The 23340-nt window shown below is 45.3% G+C and overlaps 1 protein-coding gene across 1 annotated transcript in view; it reads right to left on the minus strand.

The window, feature by feature from the left end:
- celsr1a (cadherin EGF LAG seven-pass G-type receptor 1a) overlaps positions 1-23340 on the minus strand; it is a 126884-nt gene that overhangs the window by 90431 nt on the left and 13113 nt on the right.

Consider the following 23340-nt stretch of genomic DNA (forward strand, 5'->3'; position numbering starts at 1 on the left):
GAGCATTTGGGAGAGTTTTTATAAACGGTATAATCCCATTATTATCACCATTAGAGATGTGAGTGAATGGTTTTGGGGTTTCATTTCTCTCTCTGAGCGAAAGCCATGTACCAACAAGTTGATTTAAACACTCCATCTAACCATTACCTTTAAGGACCAGGATTAGTTAGACTGACAGGCGTTCTCCAAAGGGCCCCCTTAATACCTGTCATGCTACCATTCAGACACATCACGCACGCAATTCCATTTGTGTCCATTGTACATCACAGAAAAATGTGTATATGGAGAGGATTGTGTACTGATATATGCAGTGCTATAGGAGGTACAGCTAGGGCCATTCCATCCTCAGTGACGTTGAATAGGATCAACAGGCAGGCAAACAGGAAAGCATACGAGAGTCTAACCTTGGAGAGAGGGATTTTGCGCCGCAGAGGGTACACACAAGCGCGCAGGAACGAACACACGCACACGTGCAAGAAACACCTCGGAATGAGTAGGTGTGTCCAAACCTTTGACTGGTCCTGTACAGTACCAGTCAAAGGTACGACACACCTACTACAGTACCAGTCATCAGTTTTAGAACACCTACTCATCAAACTATGAAATAACACACATGGAATCATGCAGTAACCAAAATAAAGTGTGAAACAAATCAAAATATATTTTTTATTTGAGATTCTTCAAAATAGCCACCCTGCCTTGATGACAGCTTTGCACACTCTTGGCATTCTCTCAACCAGCTTCACCTGGAATGATTCCACAGTCTTGAAGGAGTTCCCACATATGCTGAGCACTTGTTGGCTGCTTTTCCTTTACTCTGCTGTCCGACTCATCCCAAACCATCTCAATTTGGTTGAGGTCGGAGGATTGTGGAGGCCAGGTCATCTGATGCAGCACTCCATCGCTCTCCTTCTTGGTAAAATACCCCTTACACAGCCTGGAGGTGTGTTGGATCATTGTCCTGTTAACAAACAAATGATAGTCCCACTAAGCTCAAACCAGATGGGATGGCGTATCGCTGCAGATTGCTGTGGTAGCCATGCTGGTTAAGTGTGCCTTGAATTCTAAATAAATCACAGACAGAGTCATCAGCAAAGCACCCCCACACAATCATGCTTCACGGTGGGAACCACACATGCAGAGATCATCCGTTCACCTACTCTGCGTCTCACAAATACATGGTGGTTGGAACCAAAAATCTTTTATTTGGACTCCAGACCAAAGGACAAATTTCCACCAGTCTAATGTCCATTGCTCGTGTTTCTTGGCCCAAGCACGTCTCTTCATCTTATCGGTGTCATTTAGTCATAGTTTCGTTGCAGAAATTCGACCATGAAGGCCTGATTCACATTGTCTCCTCTGAACAGTTGATGTTGAGATGTGTCTGTTACTTGAACTCTATGAAGCATTTATTTGGGCTGCCATTTCTGCGGCTGGTAACTCTAATGAACTTATCCTCTGCAGCAGATGTATCTCTGGGTCTTCCTTTCCTATGGGGATCCTCATGAGAGCCAGTTTATCATAGCACTTGATGGTTTTTGAGACTGCACTTTAAAAGTTCTTGAAATGTTCCGTATTGACTGATCTTCATGTCTTAAAGTAATGATGGACTGTCGTTTATCTTTGTGTATTTGGGCTGTTCTTGACATAATATGGACTTGGTATTTTACCAAATAGGTCTGTCTCCTGTAAACCACCCCTACCTTGTCACAACACAACTGATTGACTCAAATGCATTGACAAGGAAAGAAATTCTACAAATGAACATAATGAAACTGGTTGAGAGAATGCCAAGAGTTTAACACTTGATTTGTTTAACACTTTTTTTGGTTACTACATGAATCCATATGTGTTATTTCATAGTTTAAATGTCTTCACTGTTATTCTACAATGTAGAAAATAGTAAAAATAAATAGAAACCCTTGAATGAGTAGGTGTTCTAAAACTTTTGACCGGTAGTGTAGATGTTACTGCTTGACTTTTGACTGGTACTGTATATCTACAGAAATAAGACAGCACGTGCTTCTGTTGCCTGTTTGAGTGTTTGTTTACAGTTTTTTACAATCTCTTACACACTAAAAGTGGTACTTGAGGCACACCCAGTGAAACCATTAACTCATGTACCTAATCTTCAGACCAAGTCTACAAAACTGCAAGCACATTATCTACTTTACACTCAGTTTGCAATTGTAAAACACACTTTTTGCAAAACACAGTTCTCTACATTAGACACATCATTCAAACCTAACATGTCTTGTGTTTCGTTTGGAAAACTGCCATTCCAAATGCCACACTCATTTACCGACTACCTACACCCAGTACCCACGTGGGAAAACACTTATAACTAACTTCTTCACTTAGAAATCAGAGCTTGAGCACTATAAATAGGCTTCAGGTTGGGTTTCTTGGTTTGGACAACAATGGAGGCCAATTTTGGAGAGAGGGTTAAAGGAAGAGGAGTGAGCGTAAGAGGGGGACAAGGACAAGGAGGAGGCCTGTGGTGACATTGAAGAGGGGGCATGCCAGGGCTGGATACACCACTCCAGAAGCTACTTCCCCCGCTGACAAGCTAAGTGCATACGTAGTTTGTTTTATTCAAAAAAGAGTGCGTCTGCCTATGTATGCAAAAATATGTTTAAACATTTCGACCAATCGATTGGTAGAAAGAACAGGACGACTCTGTCGACCAAGATTTTTTTTTTTAGACTGGGACCGCCCTAACGCAAACACGAACAAATGAATGAACGCATGCAGCACACACCACACGCACAAACACACACCCGCACACGCATGCACACACACAAACAGACACACAACACATCCAGACCCCGTCACTCATTGCCCTTGTCACGCCCTGATCTGTTTGACCTGTCCTCGTTATTGTCGCAAATTTTCCACAGTGTATTTATCCCTGTGTTTCCTGTCTCTCTCTGCCAGTTCGTCTTGTATGTTTAGTCAAGTCAACCAGTGTGTTTTTCCCAGTGCTCCTTTTCTATTCTCTTTTGCCAGTCTTCCCGGTTCTGACCCCTGCCTCACTCTGAACTACTCGCCCGCCAGCCTGATCATCCTGCCTGCACTGACCTTGAATACGCCTGCCCTTCGATACCTATTGGCCTCTGAACTGGTTTTGACCTTTTGCCTGTCCACGACCATTCTCTTGCCTACCCCTTTTGGATGAATAAACATTGTGTCTGGGTCTCGCCTTGTGGGGGAGAGGGGGGTGGAACATCTGGGTCTCGCCTTGTGCCCTGCTAAGACGGAGCACAACAGCTTCATGTTCCACCCCCCTCTCTTAACATTCCTGTAGTTGGTCACTGCAGAGCCGACACATGTAATGTCACAGTGTTGTGCCGTTGGCTGAACAAGATGCTTTTCCAGCCCCTCGGTGAAGGACAAAGACCTCTATTGTTTGGTAAGAGAGTGGGGAGAGGAGACAGTGTGTCAGGTGTGTCGTGTTACACTCAAATATGTCCCCTCCAGTCCGGCTAGAGCTGAGTGTCCTGCAGCATGTTGGCCCTGTCAGAGGGATGTGACTGTATGTGTGTGTGTGTGTGTGTGTGTGTGTGTGCGCGCGCGCGCGCGCGCGCGTCCATCGTGTCAGAGGGGAAGTGCTCGGGTGATAGAGAGAGCAGGAGGTTCCAGACCTCCACCTTAACCCTCCTCACCACAGGTGAGAGAGGGGAAGGGACACCTGTCAGAGAGCTATGTATCAATAGAACAAGCACACTCGCCCCCCCCCTTACCCCTCTGTCTACCTCCCTCTTACCACTGTGCTCAGAGCAGAAGTGTTGGCTAGCAAACAACCTCACTATAATCCTTGTGTAAACGTTGACAGACCTGCTGGAGAGAGAAAGACAGCGAGAGAGCGAGAGCTTAGAGCAGGAGAGAAGAGGGGACCAGCCTACAAGGATTATATCATTTCTCATCTGTAACACACCCTTAGCACACCTATAGAACACACCTATAGAAATCACTCCCACACTGACAAGGATTTCCTGTATTAGACAAAAGACCTTGACGTGAATGTAAAAGAGGGTTTATTGCAGTAAGAGGGGATGGTACAGTGCCTTCAGAAAGTATTCATGCCCCATGACTTTTTCCACATTTTGTTGTGTTACAGCCTGAATTCAAAATGGATTTAATATATATTTTTCTCCCCCACCTACAGTTGTGGCCAAAAGTTTTGAGAATGACACAGATATACATTTTCACAAAGTCTGCTGCCTCAGTTTGTATGATGGCAATTTGCATGTGCTCCAGAATGTTATGAAGAGTGATCAGATGAATTGCAATTAATTGCGAAGTCCCTCTTTGCCATGCAAATCAACTGAATGCCCCAAAAACACTTCCACTGCATTTCAGCCCTGCCACAAAAGGGCCAGCTGACATCATGTCAGTGATTCTCTCGTTAACACAGGTGTGCATGTTGACGAGGACAAGGCTGGAGATCACTCTGTCATGCTGATTGAGTTCGAATAACAGACATCCTCCGAGAGCAACTTCTCCCAACCATCCAGGAACAGTTTGGTGACGAACAATGCCTTTTCCAGCATGATGGAGCAACTTGCCATAAGGCAAAAGTGATAACTAAGTGGCTCGGAGAACAAAACATCAATATTTTGGGTCCATGGCCAGGAAACTCCCCAGAACTTAATCCCATTGTGAAGTTGTGGTCAATCCTCAAGAGGCGGGTGGACAAACAAAAACCCAGAAATTCTGACAAACTCCAAGCGTTGATTATGCAAGAATGGGCTGCTTTCAGTCAGGATGTGGCCCAGAAGTTAATTGACAGCATGCCAGGGCGGATTACAGAGGTCTTGAAAAAGAAGGGTCAACAATGCAATTATAGACTCTTTACATCAACGTCATGTAATTGTCAATAAAAGCCTTTGACACTTACAAATACTTTTAATTATGCTTCAGTATTCCATAGTAACATCTGACAAAAATATCGAAAGACGCTGAAGCAGCAAACTTTGTGGAAATTAATATTTGTGTCATTCTCAACACTTTTGGCCATGACTGTACACACACTACCCCATAATAACAAAGTGAAAACATATTTTAGAAATTTTTGCCAATTTATTGAAAATGAAATACAGAAATATCTAATTTACATAAGTATTCACACAATACCTTTGGCAATGATTACACCTGTAAGTCCTTCTGGGTAAGTCTCTTAATAAGAGCGTTACACACATGGCTTGTACAATATTTGCAAATTATTATTTTTTTAATTCTTCAAGCTCTGTCAAGTTGGTTGTTGATCATTGCTAGACAGCTATTTTCAAGTCTTGCCCTAGATTAACAAGGCTACTTAGGAACAGTCAATGTCGTCTTGCTAAACAAGTCCAGTGTATATTTGGCCTTGTGTTTTAGGTTATTGTCCTGCTGAAAGGTGAATTTGTATCCCAGTGTGTTAGAAAGCAGAATGAACCAGGTTTTCCCCTAGGATTTTGCCTGTGCTTAGCTCTATTGCGTCTCTTTTTATCCTAAAAAACTCCCTAGTCCTTGCCGATGACAAGCATACCCATAGCATGGCGCAGCCACCACCATGGTTGAAAATATGAAGAGTGGTACTCAGGGATGTTTTTTTATTTTTTTATTTCACCTTTATTTAACCAGGTAGGCTAGTTGAGAACAAGTTCTCATTTACAACTGCGACCTGGCCAAGATAAAGCATAGCAGTGTGAACAGACAACACAGAGTTACACATGGAGTAAACAATTAACAAGTCAATAACACAGTAGACAAAAAGAAAAAAATAGAGTCTATATACATTGTGTGCAAAAGGCATGAGGAGGTAGGCAAATAATTACAATTTTGCAGATTAACACTGGAGTGATAAATGATCAGATGGTCATGTACAGGTAGAGATACTGGTGTGCAAAAGAGCAGAAAAGTAAATTAATATAAACAGTATGGGGATGAGGTAGGAATTTGGGTGGGCTATTTACCGATAGACTATGTTGGTGAAATCCCTGAGCAATTTTCTTCCTTTCTGGCAACTGAGTTAGAAAGGATGGCTGTGTCTTTGTAGTGACCTGGTTTATTGATACACCATCCAAAGTGTAATTAATAACTTCACCATGCTCAATAGACACACCCTCAATAGACACACCCATAATATAGACACACTCCGTGTTTTAATAAAATCAACTATATGCATTGAGCTTGTCTGATGCTTTACGCTTACAGTTTGATGAAATAAGCCAAATGCCTCAAGAGGGCACCAGAGATCTAGATTTTTTTTTACTTAACCTGACCCAACTATTCTCCTCCCACTCATGCTGGCTTTCGCAGATTCTGCCATTGCTCTCCAGAAGTTTCCGGTAATAGGCTACATGAGGAGTCTGCAACTTCTCTCATGTGGAATGACCATTTCTACCGATCTGCGTGCCAGTTATGATTTTCATATGCACATTTCATGAAAGTTTCATTAAAATTATAATAACGTCTTCATATCTCAAAATCAGTGTCATGTGGTTAATCAAAATTCTATCCAAATCTAAATGAAATTGATACAAACCTAACCTTGCCAACTATGTAAAAATAGTCAACAAAAAGACAAAAAATTAAAACATTGCAGCCTGCAGGTAGAAAATATCCTTTAAAAAGAAATGTCCTATAAATCCCATTGTCTACACATGACCTGTCTGCAACAAACTTGAAACATTGCATCAACTATTAACTTGGGTCCGGTGAAGCTTGCGCTAGCAAACTTGCAACATGGAATAAAATATTCTGGGCCATCAGTTTCCTATGCCAGTGAACTCGGGACAGACACAGCTCTGGGCTATTTGCACAAGGGATAAGAAGCTGTGCTGACTTGGGTTGGAGCTCACCGGAGCTGAGTACCGGCAGTACTACTGCTAGAGCTCCTGTTCCCCTGATAGAGTATTAGAGTATTAGCTCTAAAGTATTGTGGAGGTCCTGCACCTACATATAAACAGTACCGGCACCTCACATTTACTACTGCTAGAGCTCCTGTTCCTCTGATAGAGTATTAACTCAAAAGTACTGTGGCGCTCCTGTTCCTCTGATAGAGTATTAGCTCAAAAGTATTGTGGAGCTCCTGCACCTACATATAAACAGTACTAGAGCTCCTGTTCCTCTGATAGAGTATTAGCTCTAAAGTACTGTGGCGCTCCTGTTCCTCTGATGGAATATTAGCTCTAAAGTACTGTGGAGCTCCTGTTAAACAGTACTAGAGCTATGTTCCTCTGATAGAGTATTAGCTCTAAAGTACTGTGGCGCTCCTGTTCCTCTGATAGAGTATTAGCTCAAAAGTACTGTGGCGCTCCTGTTCCTCTGATAGAGTATTAGCTCAAAAGTATTGTGGAGCTCCTGCACCTACATATAAACAGTACTAGAGCTCCTGTTCCTCTGATAGAGTATTAGCTCTAAAGTACTGTGGCGCTCCTGTTCCTCTGATAGAGTATTAGCTCAAAAGTATTGTGGAGCTTACATATAAACAGTACTAGAGCTCCTGTTCCTCTGATAGAGTATTAGCTCTAAAGTACTGTGGCGCTCCTGTTCCTCTGATAGAGTATTAGCTCTAAAGTACTGTGGCGCTCCTGTTCCTCTGATGGAATATTAGCTCTAAAGTACTGTGGCGCTCCTGTTCCTCTGATAGAGTATTAGCTCTAAAGTACTGTGGCGCTCCTGTTCCTCTGATGGAATATTAGCTCTGAAGTTTTGTGGAGCTCCTGCACCTACATATAAACAGTACCAGCACTAAAAATGAGTACCAGAACTTATTTCAGTCCAAGTCAAGCACTGATAAGAAGTTATCAGGTAGGACTCTTTTATGATGTTCCCATTGGATCAGAGCAGGACATTTTTCCCTTTCGAAAGGGAGATATTGTCATTTTGTCATTCTCAATGGATGTAAAAACAGACTTTGTTTGCTTGCCGTTTGAGGTGAAGAAAACATTCCTTTGAGAAGCTCCACAGGTCATGAGTTGTGGTGTGTTAAGCCAATCAAAAACACTATCAGATCCCCAAATGGGCACATTTATTAGCCTACATTTGCGCGCAGGCTAGATAGCCCATTGGCCTACTTCTATGCATGCACGTCTTCATTCAACATTGGCAGGAGTGCTCCAAACAAAAGACAATGACTAAATTGACAAAACTCGTAAATGGAATGAAATAAACCAAAACGCGTTTCTCTCAAGTGTAACATAGGTTGTGCACTCTGCAAACAATGTGTCCACTCCGACAACGGGAAGACTGGAGTAATAATATTGAATGCATTAAGAGAAATTACCGTAACCAAAGTAACAAACATGGTAGAAATGATAGGAATTAAGGCTAAATGTAGTACTGGTGATATATGTAATGGGAAATTGATATACACTAACAATCAAACGCAAACAATTCACACAATGAAACAATGAATGTGCACAAATTGGCGGGAGAGAAGAGAAGTGCATTGTGCGTCTGGGCACATGGTCAATCCGACGTCTGCATTGGCCATGCAGAGTTTACGGTGATACGGCCTCAGCAGAAGTCAGGGCATTCACACTTCTTGCGCTTCGCGGAACAGTGCAGAGATTTTGTCAAGGAAGTGAGACTGTGTTTTCGACAGGATGTACCGCCCCCACCTGCTGTCAACCAATCACGTAAATGCAGAGCTATACAAAATTTGGGAGGCACACGGCGATGCGGGAGGAGAGCTTGATTTGGCCTCTGCATGACTCTGAAGGCTGTGCAATTGCGTCACACCCTCCATATGGCTTAAATTGGCTTTTAGTCTAGGCCTCCACAATGGATTAGTTCACTGAAATGGGCGCAAATATATAAACATGTTACTGTTTGACTAAATCAATCTCGGTCGACCAACAGCCTAAGACCAAACAATCAATCGACCAGTTGTATAATTGGGGTCAGCCCTAGTGGGGTACAGAGATGAAGTAGTTATTTAAAAAATCATGTTAACACTATCATTGCACACATAGTGAGTCCATGCAACTTATTAACTTAAGCACATTTTTACTCTTGACCTTTTTTGACTTTCCATAACAAAAGGGTTGAATACTTATTGACTCAAGACATTTCAGGCCTTCATTTTTTTATTCATTTGTAAACAATTTAAAAAAAAAAGTTTTATACTTTGACATTATGGGGTGTTGTGTGTAGGCCAGAGACACAACATCTCTAAACCATTTTAAATTCAGGCTGTAGTACAACAAAATGTGAAAAAAGTCAAGGGGTGTGAATACTTTCTGAAGTGGGCAGAATAAATCTCTTTACGCAGGGGTCCAGTTTCTAAGACAACAGATAATACCTAACCCATATGGAATATCAATCTCTTCAAATCCACCCAGAAATGATTTGAAATCAAACATACCTCTGGATTTACTTCCTATCAAAACCCGCTACAGAACATTAATGCTTTCGTCACTTCTAGGTTAGACTACTGCAATGCTCTACTCTCCGGCTACCCGGGTAAAGCACTAAATAAACTTCAGTTAATGCCAAAACACAGCTACTCGAATCTTGACAAGAACCAAAAAATGTCATCATATTACTCCAGTGCTAGCCTCCCTACACTGGCTTCCTGTTAAGACATGGGATGATTTCAAGGTTTTACTGCTAACCTACAAAGCATGACATGGGCTTGCTCCTACCTATCTTTACGATTTTGTCCTGCCGTACATACCTACACGTACACTACGGTCACAAGACGCAGGCCTCCTTACTGTCCCTAGAATTTCTAAGCAAAACAGCTGAAGGCAGGACTTTCTCCTATAGAGCTCCATTTTTATGGAACGGTCTGCCTACCCATGTCAGAGACGCAAACTCGGTCTCAACCTTTAAGTCTTTACTGAAGACTCATCTCTTCAGTAGGTCCTGTGATTGAGTGTAGTCTGGCCCAGGAGTGTGAAGGTGAACGGAAAGGCACTGGAGCAACGCCCTTGCCGTCTCTGCCTGGCCGGTTCCCCTCTCTCCACTGGGATTCTCTGCCTCTAACCCTATCCCATGGGCCGAGTCACTGGCTTACTGGAGCCGTTCCTAGGAGGGGTGCGTCACTTGAGTGGGTTGAGTAACTGACGTGATCTTCCTGTCTGGGTTGGCGCCCCCTCCCCCCTGGGTTGTGCCATGGGGGAGATCTTCGTGGTCTATACTTGGCCTTGTCTCAGGATGGTAAGTTGGTGGTTGAAGATATCCCTCTAGTGGTGTGGGGGCTGTATTTTGGCAAAGTGGGTGGGGTTATATCCTACATGTTTGGCCCTGTCCGGGGGTATCGTCGGATGGGGCCACAGTGTCTCCCGACCCCTCCTGTCTCAGCATCCAGTATTTATGCTGCAGTAGTTTATGTGTTGGGGGGCTAGGGTCAGTCTGTTATATTTGGAGTATTTCTCCTGTCTTAACCGGTGTCCTGTGTGAATTTAAGTATGCTCTCTCGAATTCTTCCTCTCTTTTTCTCTCTTTCTTTCTCTCTCTCGGAAGAGGACCTGAGCCCTAGGAGACCATGCCTCAGGACAACCCGGCCTGATGACACCTTGCTGTCCCCAGTCCACCTGGTCGTGCTGCTGCTGCTCCAGTTTCAACTGTTCTGCCTGCGGCTATGGAACCCTGACCTGTTCACCGGGCGTGTTACCTGTCCCAGACCTGCAGTTTTCAACTCTAGAGACAGCAGGAGCGGTAGAGATACTCTGAATGACCGGCTATGAAAAGCCAACTCACATTTACTCCTGAGGTGCTGACCTATTGCACCCTCGACAACCACTGTGATTATTATTTGACCCTGCTGGTCATCTATGAACATTTGAACATCTTGGCCATGTACTGTTATAATCTCCACCCGGCACAGCCAGAAGAGGACTGGCTACCCCTCATGGCCTGGTTCCTCTCTAGGTTTCTTCCAAGGTTCTGGCCTTTCTAGGGAGTTTCTCCTAGCCACCGTGCTTCTACACCTACATTGCTTGCTGTTTGGGGTTTAAAGCTGGGTTTCTGTACAGCACTTTGTGACATCAGCTGATGTAAGAAGGGCCATTTGATTGAATTTGATTGAATAGATCTAATTTAATTGATTACAAATTAAAACGTCACTGTCAAAAGTGTAAAAGTAGTGGTAATAAAACATCCCTAGCCTGCATATTCTGTTTGGCACTCCATCCATAGCTAGATGGAATCCATACCATACCAGCGCTGCCTGCCCTGAGGGTAGTGCTGTCCTAACCAGACAGGACCAGACTATAGATCACCTTTACTCCTAGGCTTGTAATTTACCATCTGTCGAGACCCTTTAAAGCTACACTCTGGGATAATTTTCCTAGCAAAATGGCACAATATTTTAAATTACCATTAAACAGGCACCCAGATGTCAGGCTGCAGAGATGGACACAGAGGAGAGATGTGGCAGATCCACCTGGTAGTACTAGTTCCACTTCAAACTCCTCGCCCACACACACAAACACTGGGCAGTAGCCAGCCAGCCTCTCTGCTGGTCCACTGGGCCCTAAGGGTTGGTAAATGCTGATACAGCCCTGCGGAAAGCACTGGTTGGCTTCTGTACATGTAAAGACCAGACACGCACAGAGAAACCAATGAGCGTTGCTGAAATACCAGGGAGACGATAAGACGCCAAGAAAATCCCCCTATCTTTATAATGAATTGCCTGTACACTAATCAAAGGGGATTAGGGTATAAATGAATGGCATCGATAAATCAAAACTAGCTGTATGAGGTGATTGAGCGAATCTGTGTTCCTGCAGTGTCCCTGGATAGCCCGTTCTCAGATACTCCTCTCTTTTCCTATCCTTCCCCCTTTCCTGTCCTCTTTCAGAACAAAGCTTATACCACCATCCACACGTTTCTGAGTCTAGCCTCCAACAATCTCAGTCACCTCGACACGCACCAATGACAGAAACACACACCCACCACCCACCCACCCGAGTGAGTGAGTGTGCAAGATTAAACATGAATCAAATTCCTTTCCCGCTCATTGAACAGGAAGAGAGACACAGCTTACCCAGTTCAGACTGTTGTTTCAGCTTAATTGCTGTTCACGAATCACAGTCCTCTCTTCTCTTTCTCCCTCTGTCTCTTCTGTTGTAGGAGAACAGAGAAGCCTAGGGTGGAGTCAAGCCCAAAGTCCTGGAATTACTACAGGAGAATCAGAGGATATCTATCCTGGGCCACGACAGTCAATGCCCTTGCTTTCTAGAGCGTTGAAGTATATTGAACAAACCGACTTAGCTAGGCCACATTACATGTGAAACAGGAGAAGAAACACAATATAAATGCCGGATCAGAAGAAAAAAAAGCAATATACAAACAAATACAATTAATTTCCTCTCAGAAGCGGTCAATGTATACTAGATATATTGCATTCGGAAAGTACTCAGACCAATTGACTTTTTCCACATTTTGTTATGTTACAGCCTTATTCTAAAATGGGTTCAATAATTAATTTTCTCATAAATCTACACACAATAGCAAATAATGACAAAGCGAAAACAGGATTGTGGCGATTTTAGCAAATTTATAATAAATAAAAAACAGAAATACCTTATTTTAGAGTCATTAAAACTCGTTTTTCAACCACTCCACAAATGTCTTGTTAACCATCTAGTTTTGGCAAGTCAGTTAGGATATATACTAAGTAATTTTTCCAACAATTGTTTACAGACAGATTGTTTCACGTATAATTCACTGTATCACAATTCCAGTGGGTCAAAAGATTACATACACTAAGTTGACTGTGCCTTTAAACAGCTCGGAAAATTCCCAAAAAATTATGTCATGGCTTTAGAAGCTTCTGATAGGCTAATTGACATCAATTGAGTCAATTGGAGGTGTACCTGTGGATGTATTTCAACGCCTACCTTCAAACTCAGTGCCTCTTTGCTTGACATCATAGGAAAATCAAAAGAAATCAACCAAGCCTCAGAAAAAATTGTAGACTTACAGAAGTCTGGTTCATCCTTGGGAGCAATTTCCAAATGACAGAAAGGTACCACGTTCATCTGTACAAACAATAGTACGCAAGTATAAACACCATGCAGTCGCCATACTGCTCAGGAAGGAGACGCGTTCTGTCTCCTAGAGATGAACCTACTTTGGTGCGAAAAGTGCAAATCAATCCCAGAACAGCAGCAAAGGACCTTGTGAAGATGCTGGAGGAAACAGGTACAAAAGTATCTATATCCACAGTAAAACGAGTCCTATATCGACATAACCTGAAAGGCCGCTCAGCAAGGAAGAAGCCACTGCTCCAAAACCGCCATAAAAAAGCCAGACTACAGTCTGCAACTGCACATGGGGACAAAGATCGTACCTTTTGGAGAAATGTCCTCTGGTCTGATGAAACAAAAATAGAACTGTTTGGCCATAATGACCATCGTTATGTTTGGAGGAAAAAGGGGGAGACTTGCAAGCCGAAGAACACCATCCCAACCGTGAAGCGTGGGGGTGCTTTGCTGCAGGATGGACTGGTGCACTTCACAAAATAGATGGCATCATGAGGACAGAAAATTAGGTGGATATATTGAAGCAACATCTCAAGACATCAGTCAGGAAGTTAAAGCTTGGTCGCAAATGTGTCTTCCAAATGGACAATGACCCCAAGCATACTTCCAAAGTTGTGGCAAAATGGCTTAAGGACTACAAAGTCAAGGTATTGGAGTGGCCATCACAAAGCCCTGACCTCAATCCTATAGAAAATGTGTGGGCAGAACTGAAAAAGCTTGTGCGAGCAAGGAGGCCTACAAACCTGACTCAGTTACACCAGCTCTGTCAGGAGGAATGGGACAAAATTAACCTAACTTATTGTGGGAAGTTTGTGGAAGGCTACCTGAAACGACCCAAGTTAAACAATTTAAAGCCAATGCTACCAAATACTAATTGAGTGTAGGTAAACTTCTGACCCACTGGGAATGTGATGAAAGAAATAAAAGCTGAAATAAATCACTCTACTATTATTCTTAAAATAAAGTGGTGATCCTAATTGACCAAAGACAGGGAATTTTTACCAGGATTAAATGTCAGGAATTGTGAAAAACTGAGTTTAAATGTATTTGGCTAAGCTGTATGTAAACTTCTGACTTCAACTGTAAGTATTCAGACTCATTGCTATGAGACTCGAAATTGAGCTTAGGTGCACCATGTTTCCATTCATCATTCCTGAGATGTTTTACAGCTAGACTGGAGTCCAACTGTGGTAAATTCAATTGAGTGGACATGATTTGGAAATCATGTCTATATAAGATCCCACAGTTGACAGTGCATGTCAGAGCAAAAACTAAGCCATGAGGTCGAAGGAATTGTCCGTAGACCTCCGACACAGGATTGTGTCGAGCCATAGATCTGGGGAAGGGTACCAAAAAATGTCTGCAGCATTGAAGGTCCCCAACAACATAGTGGCCTCCATCACTCTTAAATGGAAGAAGTTTGGAACCACCAAGACTTTTCCTAGAGCTGGCCACCCGGCCAAACTGAGTAATCGGGGGAGAAGGGCCTTGGTCAGGGAGGTGAACAAGAATCCGATGGTCACTCTGACAGAGGGCCAGAGTTCCTATGTGGAGATGGGACAACCACCAGAAGGACAACCATCTCTGCAGCACTCCACCAATCAGGCCTTTATGGTAGAGTGGTCAGACGGAAGGCTCTCCTCAGTAAAAGGCACATGACAGCCCACTTGGAGTTTGCCAAAAGGCACCTAAAGGACTCTCAGACCATGAGAAACAAGGTTCTCTGGTCTGATAAAAGCTAGATTGAACTCTTTGGCCTGAATCCAAGCATCACATCTGGAGGAAACCTGGGACCAACCCTATTATGAAGCATAGGGGTAGCAGCATCATGCTGTGGGGATGTTTTATAGCGGCTGGGACTGGGAGACTAGTCAGGATCTGTGCTGCGATGCTCCCCATTAATTATGTCTGAATAATTATGTAAATGTAATATTTACATATGTTTTTGCTTTGTCATTATGGGTTATTGTGTGTAGATTGTTGAGGGAAAAAAACAATTTAATACATTTTAGAATAAGGCTGTGGCGTAACAAAATGTGGAAAAGGGGGTCTAAATACTTTCTGAATGCATTATACTTATTTAGTTCTGTTTAAGTTAATCAAATGTAATATTGTAACGATGAAATACGAGGACTGAAATACTCTTGGCTTGGTTCCAACCAGCGAGTTATGGGGAGCTGTATTTCTTCCCTTGGCTGCTGTGGGGATTCTAGGCATAGCCTGGTGTTTTGTTCAAAGTCTGCGAGTTTCAGAGCAATGTGCCTGTGTGTGTATGAGACCCAGACTGTTCCTGTAATCTAATAACAGTTTCTATAGACACCAAGGACAGACATAGCCTCCAAACCAGGTTTGAATACAATTAGAATGTTTCTTTATTGAAACATTCTAATTGTATTTTAACCTCACCACCACCCCCTTTAAAATAAAACACCAAAATATATCCTGTACTGCATACATGTACCATACTCACCTTTCCCTCTGCCACACGATACAAAACACCACATATCACAATAACAAACAGAAAACTCAACTTCTATAACCGTATATCCAATACATCTTCCCCAGCTGTACAGACAGCCCCCCAACACACCATATCTCCTGAAACATCTCCACACTTTTTTATTTTACAGAACTCAAATTCTAACCTAAGGCATGCAGAGACCATCCCATTAAATAATAGTAAAGGGTCTGCTATTCCCCCACCTTGTTATCCAAATAGCCAACTTTGCCTGGGCAAAGAGAAAATTCAACAAAACATATTTGGCCTTTTCCTTATTTGAATACCTGTACCCCATTATAAACATCCCAACAGTAAAACCCACCCCCAACCTCTCACACAGACATTCCAACAGAGACATTAATGGCATTAACCTGGTGCACACAGAAAACACATGAATGACAGTGTTCTCTCATAACACAGAAAGGACACCCCAGCCCGACTCCTGGTTCAACCCGTGCCAACCAGCTGTTAGTGGCCAGGGCTCCATGTGGGACCCTCCACTGGGGGTCCCTTGACCTCTTTGGTGCTGGGGGCTTGTAGAGCCCCCTCCATCTAAAACCCACCATACTCTCCTCCCCACATACCCCCTGCCACTGATGTGCCTTCAATCCTGGTAGGCTCGTAATGTTCCTCACCTTGATGCAGAGGTTGTAGAGGGCTTTACCTCCCACCTCCCCAAACTCCCCCAGGCTCAGAGTGTTAGATTTGAACATGTCCTCCAGACCCCCTTGCCAGTCCCCAGTCTCTGCCGTCACCTGCAGTGGCAGAAACATTGGTGGCCCCTCCCCCTTCGGTCGCTCAAACACCCCCCCTTACCGGCTCAGACAGTGCCTCCTGGACCTCCTCCATGAATCTCTCCAGCAGCCTAAGAGTCTTTCCTGTTTGTTGTGCCAGGACGTCCAGGGTTTTCCACCTCTCCTTTTCCAGCAGTCGCAGGTCACCCAGTCTTAGTAAGCCCGCAACCATCAGTCACCTCTGCAGGGTGGCTGACTGAACCGATCTCAAAAGAATGGCTGGGTTGTGGAAGATAGGCTCCACCCACAGCCCAGGCTCCACACCCCCCTTCTCGTGTTGACCTTAGCAGCTGCCAGGCCCTCAGCACTGCAGAGTAAAAATCCCAACCCTAATCCGCCAGCTCACTTCAGCAGTCCACATGCTGGTTCCCTCCAACCAACATCAGTATTGTTCAGCAGTCTCTGCGCCGCCTTTAGTCGGTATGCAGCCACCCTGCTCTCCAGTTCCACCAGGCCCTGTCCTCCTTCGTGGACGGTCATGTACAACACTGCTGCCCACAGCCAGTGATGGCCCAACCAGAAAAAGCCGACCAGCTTGCGTTGCAGGTCTGCGAGCAGTTGAGGACAGCCAGTTTATGCCACAGGGAAGATGCCACCAGGTTATTGATTATCAGCACCCTCCCTCTATATGACACTTGGGACAGGAGCCACTTCCGCCTGGCCAGTCTTGACACCACTGCCTGTGACAGCCCCTCCCAGTTCTTCCTGACCCACATCTCCAAGCCCAGGTACACCCCCAACATGTTAAGCCCTTCACAATCCCACTGCAAACCCCTTGGAAGCAGAGGGGCCCTATTCCCCCATGCCCCACATAACAGAGCTTTACTCTTGCCCCAGTTTACCTGACGAAGCTCCCACGTACACCTTCAGACTATTCTCTAGTGCCTTCATATCCTTGACCATCACAGAAGCGTCATCTGCATACGCTGACACTGCTATGACTGTCACCACACCCATGCCTGTCCAGCACACTCCCTGCAGTCTACTGCATAGCAGGCCCATAAAAGGCTCAATGGCTAGTGTATAACTGCTCCGATAGAGGGCATCCTTGTGTAATGCCCCGTCTCACCCAGACTGGCCTGCCGAGCCCGAATCCCACCTTGACCATACATGATGCCCCAGCATACAACAGCTTCACACAGGTCAAGAAACTTCCCAAACCCAAACATCACATTAAACAGATACTCATGGTCCACTCTATCAAAAGCCTTCTCTTGATCTAAAGAGACCAGTCCAAAGTTCACATTAGAACCTCTCGACAAGTCCAACATGTCCCTGATTAAGAACAAGTTGTCCGTAATTGAGCGTCCCGGTACACAATATGTTTGGTCCTTGTGTACTATCGAATCCAGCTGGGACTTCAGTCTGTTCGAGAGGACCTTGGCAAATACCTTGTGGCCCGCACAGAGCAATGCCCCGGGCCTCCAGTTCACACAAGTCCCCTTTTTGGGCAGGAGAGTCAGAGCCGCACGACGGCAACCTCATCGGCAAATCTCCCCAGAATTTTTATTTTATTTAGAAAACTCCACTGGGAGTCCATCGACCCCCAGTGCACGACCGGGGGACATCTGGGTTACTGCCTCTGCCAGTTCATGGGACAACAGAGGAATGTCCATTAACCTTGGCTTCACTGCTCTGTCTTTCCAAACCAAAGAAGAAGGTGATGGGAGCATCCATCTCCTTGAGCATGGAGAACCTAGCTCTTACAAGTGCTCTCTTTGCTTTCACCAGGAAAAGACAACCCAGTTCCCTACGTAATTCAGCTAAATTAGTCTGGAGGCCTACATTGCCCCACCATCTCACTAATACTACACTCTAGTTCCCCCAATACTCTCCTAGCCTCTGAGGATGAGAGAGCTGTATACTGTTGACAGAAAAGCCGAATTTGGACTTTCCCCACATCCCACCATTGACTCAGAGACTCATACTCCTCTCTTTGCTGACCCCACCTTTCCCAAAAGGTCTGGAAACCTAAGCAAAAAGTGGCATCTTGTAAGAGCTTTACATTAAACTTCCAATAGGCCTGCCTGGGCCCTGGTGAAATAGACAGTCGAGCCATGGTTATGTGGTGATCTGAAAAACCCGCCTGGAGAATGGTAGCGCCCAACAGCCTATTGCTCGGATTCCTGGACAAGTAAAAACGTTGAAGTCGGGCTGCACTCACCCGAGCCCCAAAGACCTTCCCCCATGTATACTGTCTTGTGTCGGGATGTCTAGTTCTCCAAACATCCTCTAGGTCGAACGGATTAATGATGTCCCTTAACACTCCCACTGACCCTGAATGAGGCTCCTCCCCATTTCTGCCTTTCGTAAAATCCATTGTACAGTTCCAGTCCCCGCCGACCACCAGCGTCTCATCAGGCGCTACCTGTCTAAGACACCCAAATAGATCCCCCCTCTCTCCCCGTGTTAGGCGCATACACATTTATAAAGACAAAACCCATGTTGTTAATTTCTGCTTTTACAACAAGTAGCCTACCCACCTCCTTTGAGGAGCAAAGTTTTACAGACAGACCCAGTAAAAAAAAGGACTCAGCCTGCCACCCCTGCACTAAACTTTGTCCCATGGCTCAACATACTTGCCCCTTTCCACCAGGGTCCACAATCAACTTCATTCACCACATCACTGTGTGTCTCCTGCAGAAACAACTGCACGTTTTTTATATTACATATTCACCCGACACACATCTCTGGTGCCATTTATATAGAGCGTGCCTACTCGAAGAGTCTCCATAAGAAGTGGGAGAAAGACAGCAAAGAAAGAGACCAATAGCAAAGCTCAAAAGCCCCAGTGCCAGAAATAAACTATACATCTAAAGGTAGACCCTTACGCACTGTTGTGACCCACTTGCTCAACCGAAACCGCTTCCTGGGTGAGAGGACACCATGCCCCTAATTTTTCATAGCATGTTGTACTGATATTACAAACTTTCTCGGATCAGAAAAAAAGGCTTCAAGGATAACTTTTTTCCCCTTGGTCTAATTCAGGCATCCTGTCAGTTCCCTCAATGTGTACTTTGACCCCTCTGCTTGACTGGTTGTCCGCTCCGGACCAATTGAAGAGGAGACAGAAAGAAAAAAACTCAACCCCCCCCCCTTGACCACACCAGCCTCTCCCCTCCCACCTCCTTTCTTCTCCCCCTTTTTCCTTTTCCGCCTGACACCCTCCTCCTCCCCTCCAGTCTCTTACACTTCCCCTCAATACTCTACTCATCCACAAGCATAACCTGACTAGACCCAGACTCATCTACACCACCATCCATAGCATGACAAGACCCAGCCTCAGCTACACCACCATCTCTAGATTGACAAGACCCAGCCTCATCAATACCACCATCCATAGCATGACAAGACCCAGCCTCAGCTACCCCACCATCTCTAGCCTGACTAGACCCAGCCTCAGCTACACCACCATCTCTAGCCTGACTAGACCCAGCCTCATCTACACCACCATCAACAAGCATGACTAGACCTATCCTCATCACCATCCATAGCCTGACTAGACCCAGCCTCAGCTACACCACCATCCATAGCATGACTAGACCCAGCCTCAGCCACACCACCATCTCTAGCCTGACTAGACCCAGCCTCAGCTACACCACCATCTCTAGACTGACTAGACCCAGCCTCATCTACACCACCATCAACAAGCATGACTAGACTCAGCCTCATCTACACCACCATCCATAGCATGACTAGACCTATCCTCATCACCATCCATAGCATGACTAGACCCAGCCTCAGCTACACCACCATCCATAGCATGACTAGACCCAGCCTCAGCCACACCACCATCCATAGCATGACTAGACCCAGCCTCAGCTACACCACCATCTCTAGATTGACAAGACCCAGCCTCAGCGACACCACCATCCATAGCATGACAAGACCCAGCCTCATCTACACCACCATCCATAGCCTGACTAGACCCAGCCTCAGCTACACCACCATCCATAGCATGACCAGACTCAGCCTCAGCTACACCACCATGAATAGCACTTTAAACAATGCTACCAAATATAATGTTTACATACCCTACATTATTCATCTCATATGTATACGTATATACTGTATTCTATATCATCTACTGCATCCTTATGTAATACATGTATCACTAGCCACTTTAACTATGCCACTTTGTTTACATACTCATATGTATATACTGTACAGCCTCATACCATCTACTGTATCTTGCCTATGCTGCTCTGTACCATCACTCAGTCATATATCTTTATGTACATATTCTTTATCCCCTTAATCTTGTGTATAAAACAGTAGTTTTGGGATGGTTAGTTAGATTACTTGTTGGTTATTACTGCATTGTCGGAACCAGAAGCACAAGCATTTCGCTACACTCGCATTAACATCTGCTAAACATGTGTATGTGACAAATAAAATTTGATTTGATTTTCGATTTGATATAGACCCAGCCTCAGCTACCCCACCATCTCAAGCCTGACAAGACCCACCCTCATCTACATCACCATCCATAGCATGACTAGACCCAGCCTCATCTACACCACCATCCATATCATGACTAGACCCATCCTCATCCACAACCATAAACTGACTAGACCCAGCCTCAGCTACACCACCATCCATAGCATAACAAGACACATCCACAACCATAACCTGACGAGACCCAGCCTCATCTACACCACCATCCATAGAATGACTGGACCCAGCCTCATCTACAACACCATCTATAGCATGACCAGACCCAGCCTCATCTACACCACCATCCATAGCATGACTAGACTCAGCCTCATCTACACCACCATCGATAGCCTGACTAGACCCAGCCTCATCTACACCACCATCCATAGAATGACTAGACCCAGCCTCATCTACACAACCATCTCTAGCATGACTAGACCCAGCCTCATCTACACCACCATTCATAGCCTGACTAGATCCAGCCTCAGCTACACCACCATCCCTGGCATGACTGGACCCAGCCTCATCTACATCACCATCTATAGCATGACTGGACCCATCCTCATCTACATCACCATCCATAGCATGACTAGACCCAGCCTCATCTACAACACCATCTATAGCCTGACTAGACCCAGCCTCATCTACACCACCATCCATAGCATGACTAGACCCATCCTCATCTACACCACCATCCATAGCATGACTGGACCCATCCTCATCCACAACCATAAACTGACTAGACCCAGCCTCAGCTACACCACCATCCATAGCATAACAAGACACATCCACAACCATAACCTGACGAGGCCCAGCCTCATCTACACCACCATCCATAGAATGACTGGACCCAGCCTCATCTACACCACCATCTATAGCATGACCAGACCCAGCCTCATCTACACCACCATCCATAGCATGACTAGACCCAGCCTCATCTACACCACCATCGATAGCCTGACTAGACCCAGCCTCATCTACACCACCATCCATAGAATGACTAGACCCAGCCTCATCTACACAACCATCCATAGCATGACTAGACCCAGCCTCATCTACACCACCATCCATAGCATGACTAGACCCAGCCTCATCTACACCACCATCCATAGCATGACTAGACCCAGCCTCATCAACACCACCATCTCCAGCCTGACCAGACCCAGCCTCATCTACACCACCATCCATAGCATGACTAGACCCAGCCTCATCTACACCACCATCCATAGCATGACTAGACCCAGCCTCATCTACACCACCATCCATAGCATGACTAGACCCATCCTCATCTACATCACCATCCATAGCATGACTAGACCCAGCCTCATCTACACCACCATCCATAGCATGACTAGACCCAGCCTCAGCTACACCACCATCTCTAGCCTGACTAGACCCAGCCTCATCTACACCACCATCTAAAGCATGACTAGACCCAATCTCATCTACACCACCATCCATACCCTGACTAGACCCAGCCTCATCTACACCACCATCTATAGCATGACTAGACCCAGCCTCATCTACACCACCATCCATAGCATGACAGACCCAGCCTCAGCTACACCACCATCCATAGCATAACAAGACCCATCCTCATCCACAAGCATAACCTGACCAGACCCAGCCTCATCTACACCACCATCTCAAGCCTGACCAGACCCAGCCTCATCTACACCACCATCCATAGCATGACTAGACCCAGCCTCATCTACACCACCATCCATAGCATGACTAGACCCAGCCTCATCTACACCACCATCCATAGCATGACTAGACCCAGCCTCAGCTACCCCACCATCTCTAGCCTGACTAGACCCAGCCTCATCTACACCACCATCCAAAGCATGACTAGACCCAGCCTCATCTACACCACCATCCATAGCCTGACTAGACCCAGCCTCATCTACACCACCATCTCTAGCCTGACTAGACCCAGCCTCATCTACACCACCATCCATAGCATGACAAGACCCAGCCTCATCTACACCACCATCCATAGCATGACTAGACCCAGCCTCATCTACACCACCATCCATAGCATGACTTGACCCAGCCTCATCTATACCACCATCCATAGCATGACTGACCCAGCCTCAGCTCCACCACCATCCCTGGCATGACTAGACCCAGACCCATCCATAGCATGACTAGACCCAGCCTCATCTACACCACCATCCATAGCATGACTAGACCCAGCCTCATCTACACCACCATCCATAGCATGACGAGACCCAGCCTCATCTACACCACCATCATAACATGACGAGACCCATCCTCATCTACCCCACAATCTCTAGCCTGACTAGACCCAGCCTCATCTACACAACACCATCCATAGCATGACTAGACCCATCCTCATCTACACCACCATCCATAGCATGACTAGACCCAGACCTCATCTACACCACCATCCATAGCATGACTAGACTAGACCCAGCCTCATCTACACCACCATCGATACCCTGACTAGACCCAGCCTCATCTACACCACCATCCATAGAATGACTAGACCCAGCCTCATCTACACCACCATCCATAGCATGACTAGACCCAGCCTCATCTACACCACCATCCATAGAATGACTAGACCCAGCCTCATCTACACCACCATCCATAGCCTGAC

The sequence above is a fragment of the Oncorhynchus masou genome, chromosome 26 (assembly GCF_036934945.1).
Source record: "Oncorhynchus masou masou isolate Uvic2021 chromosome 26, UVic_Omas_1.1, whole genome shotgun sequence".
NCBI classification, from domain to species: Eukaryota; Metazoa; Chordata; class Actinopteri; order Salmoniformes; family Salmonidae; genus Oncorhynchus; species Oncorhynchus masou.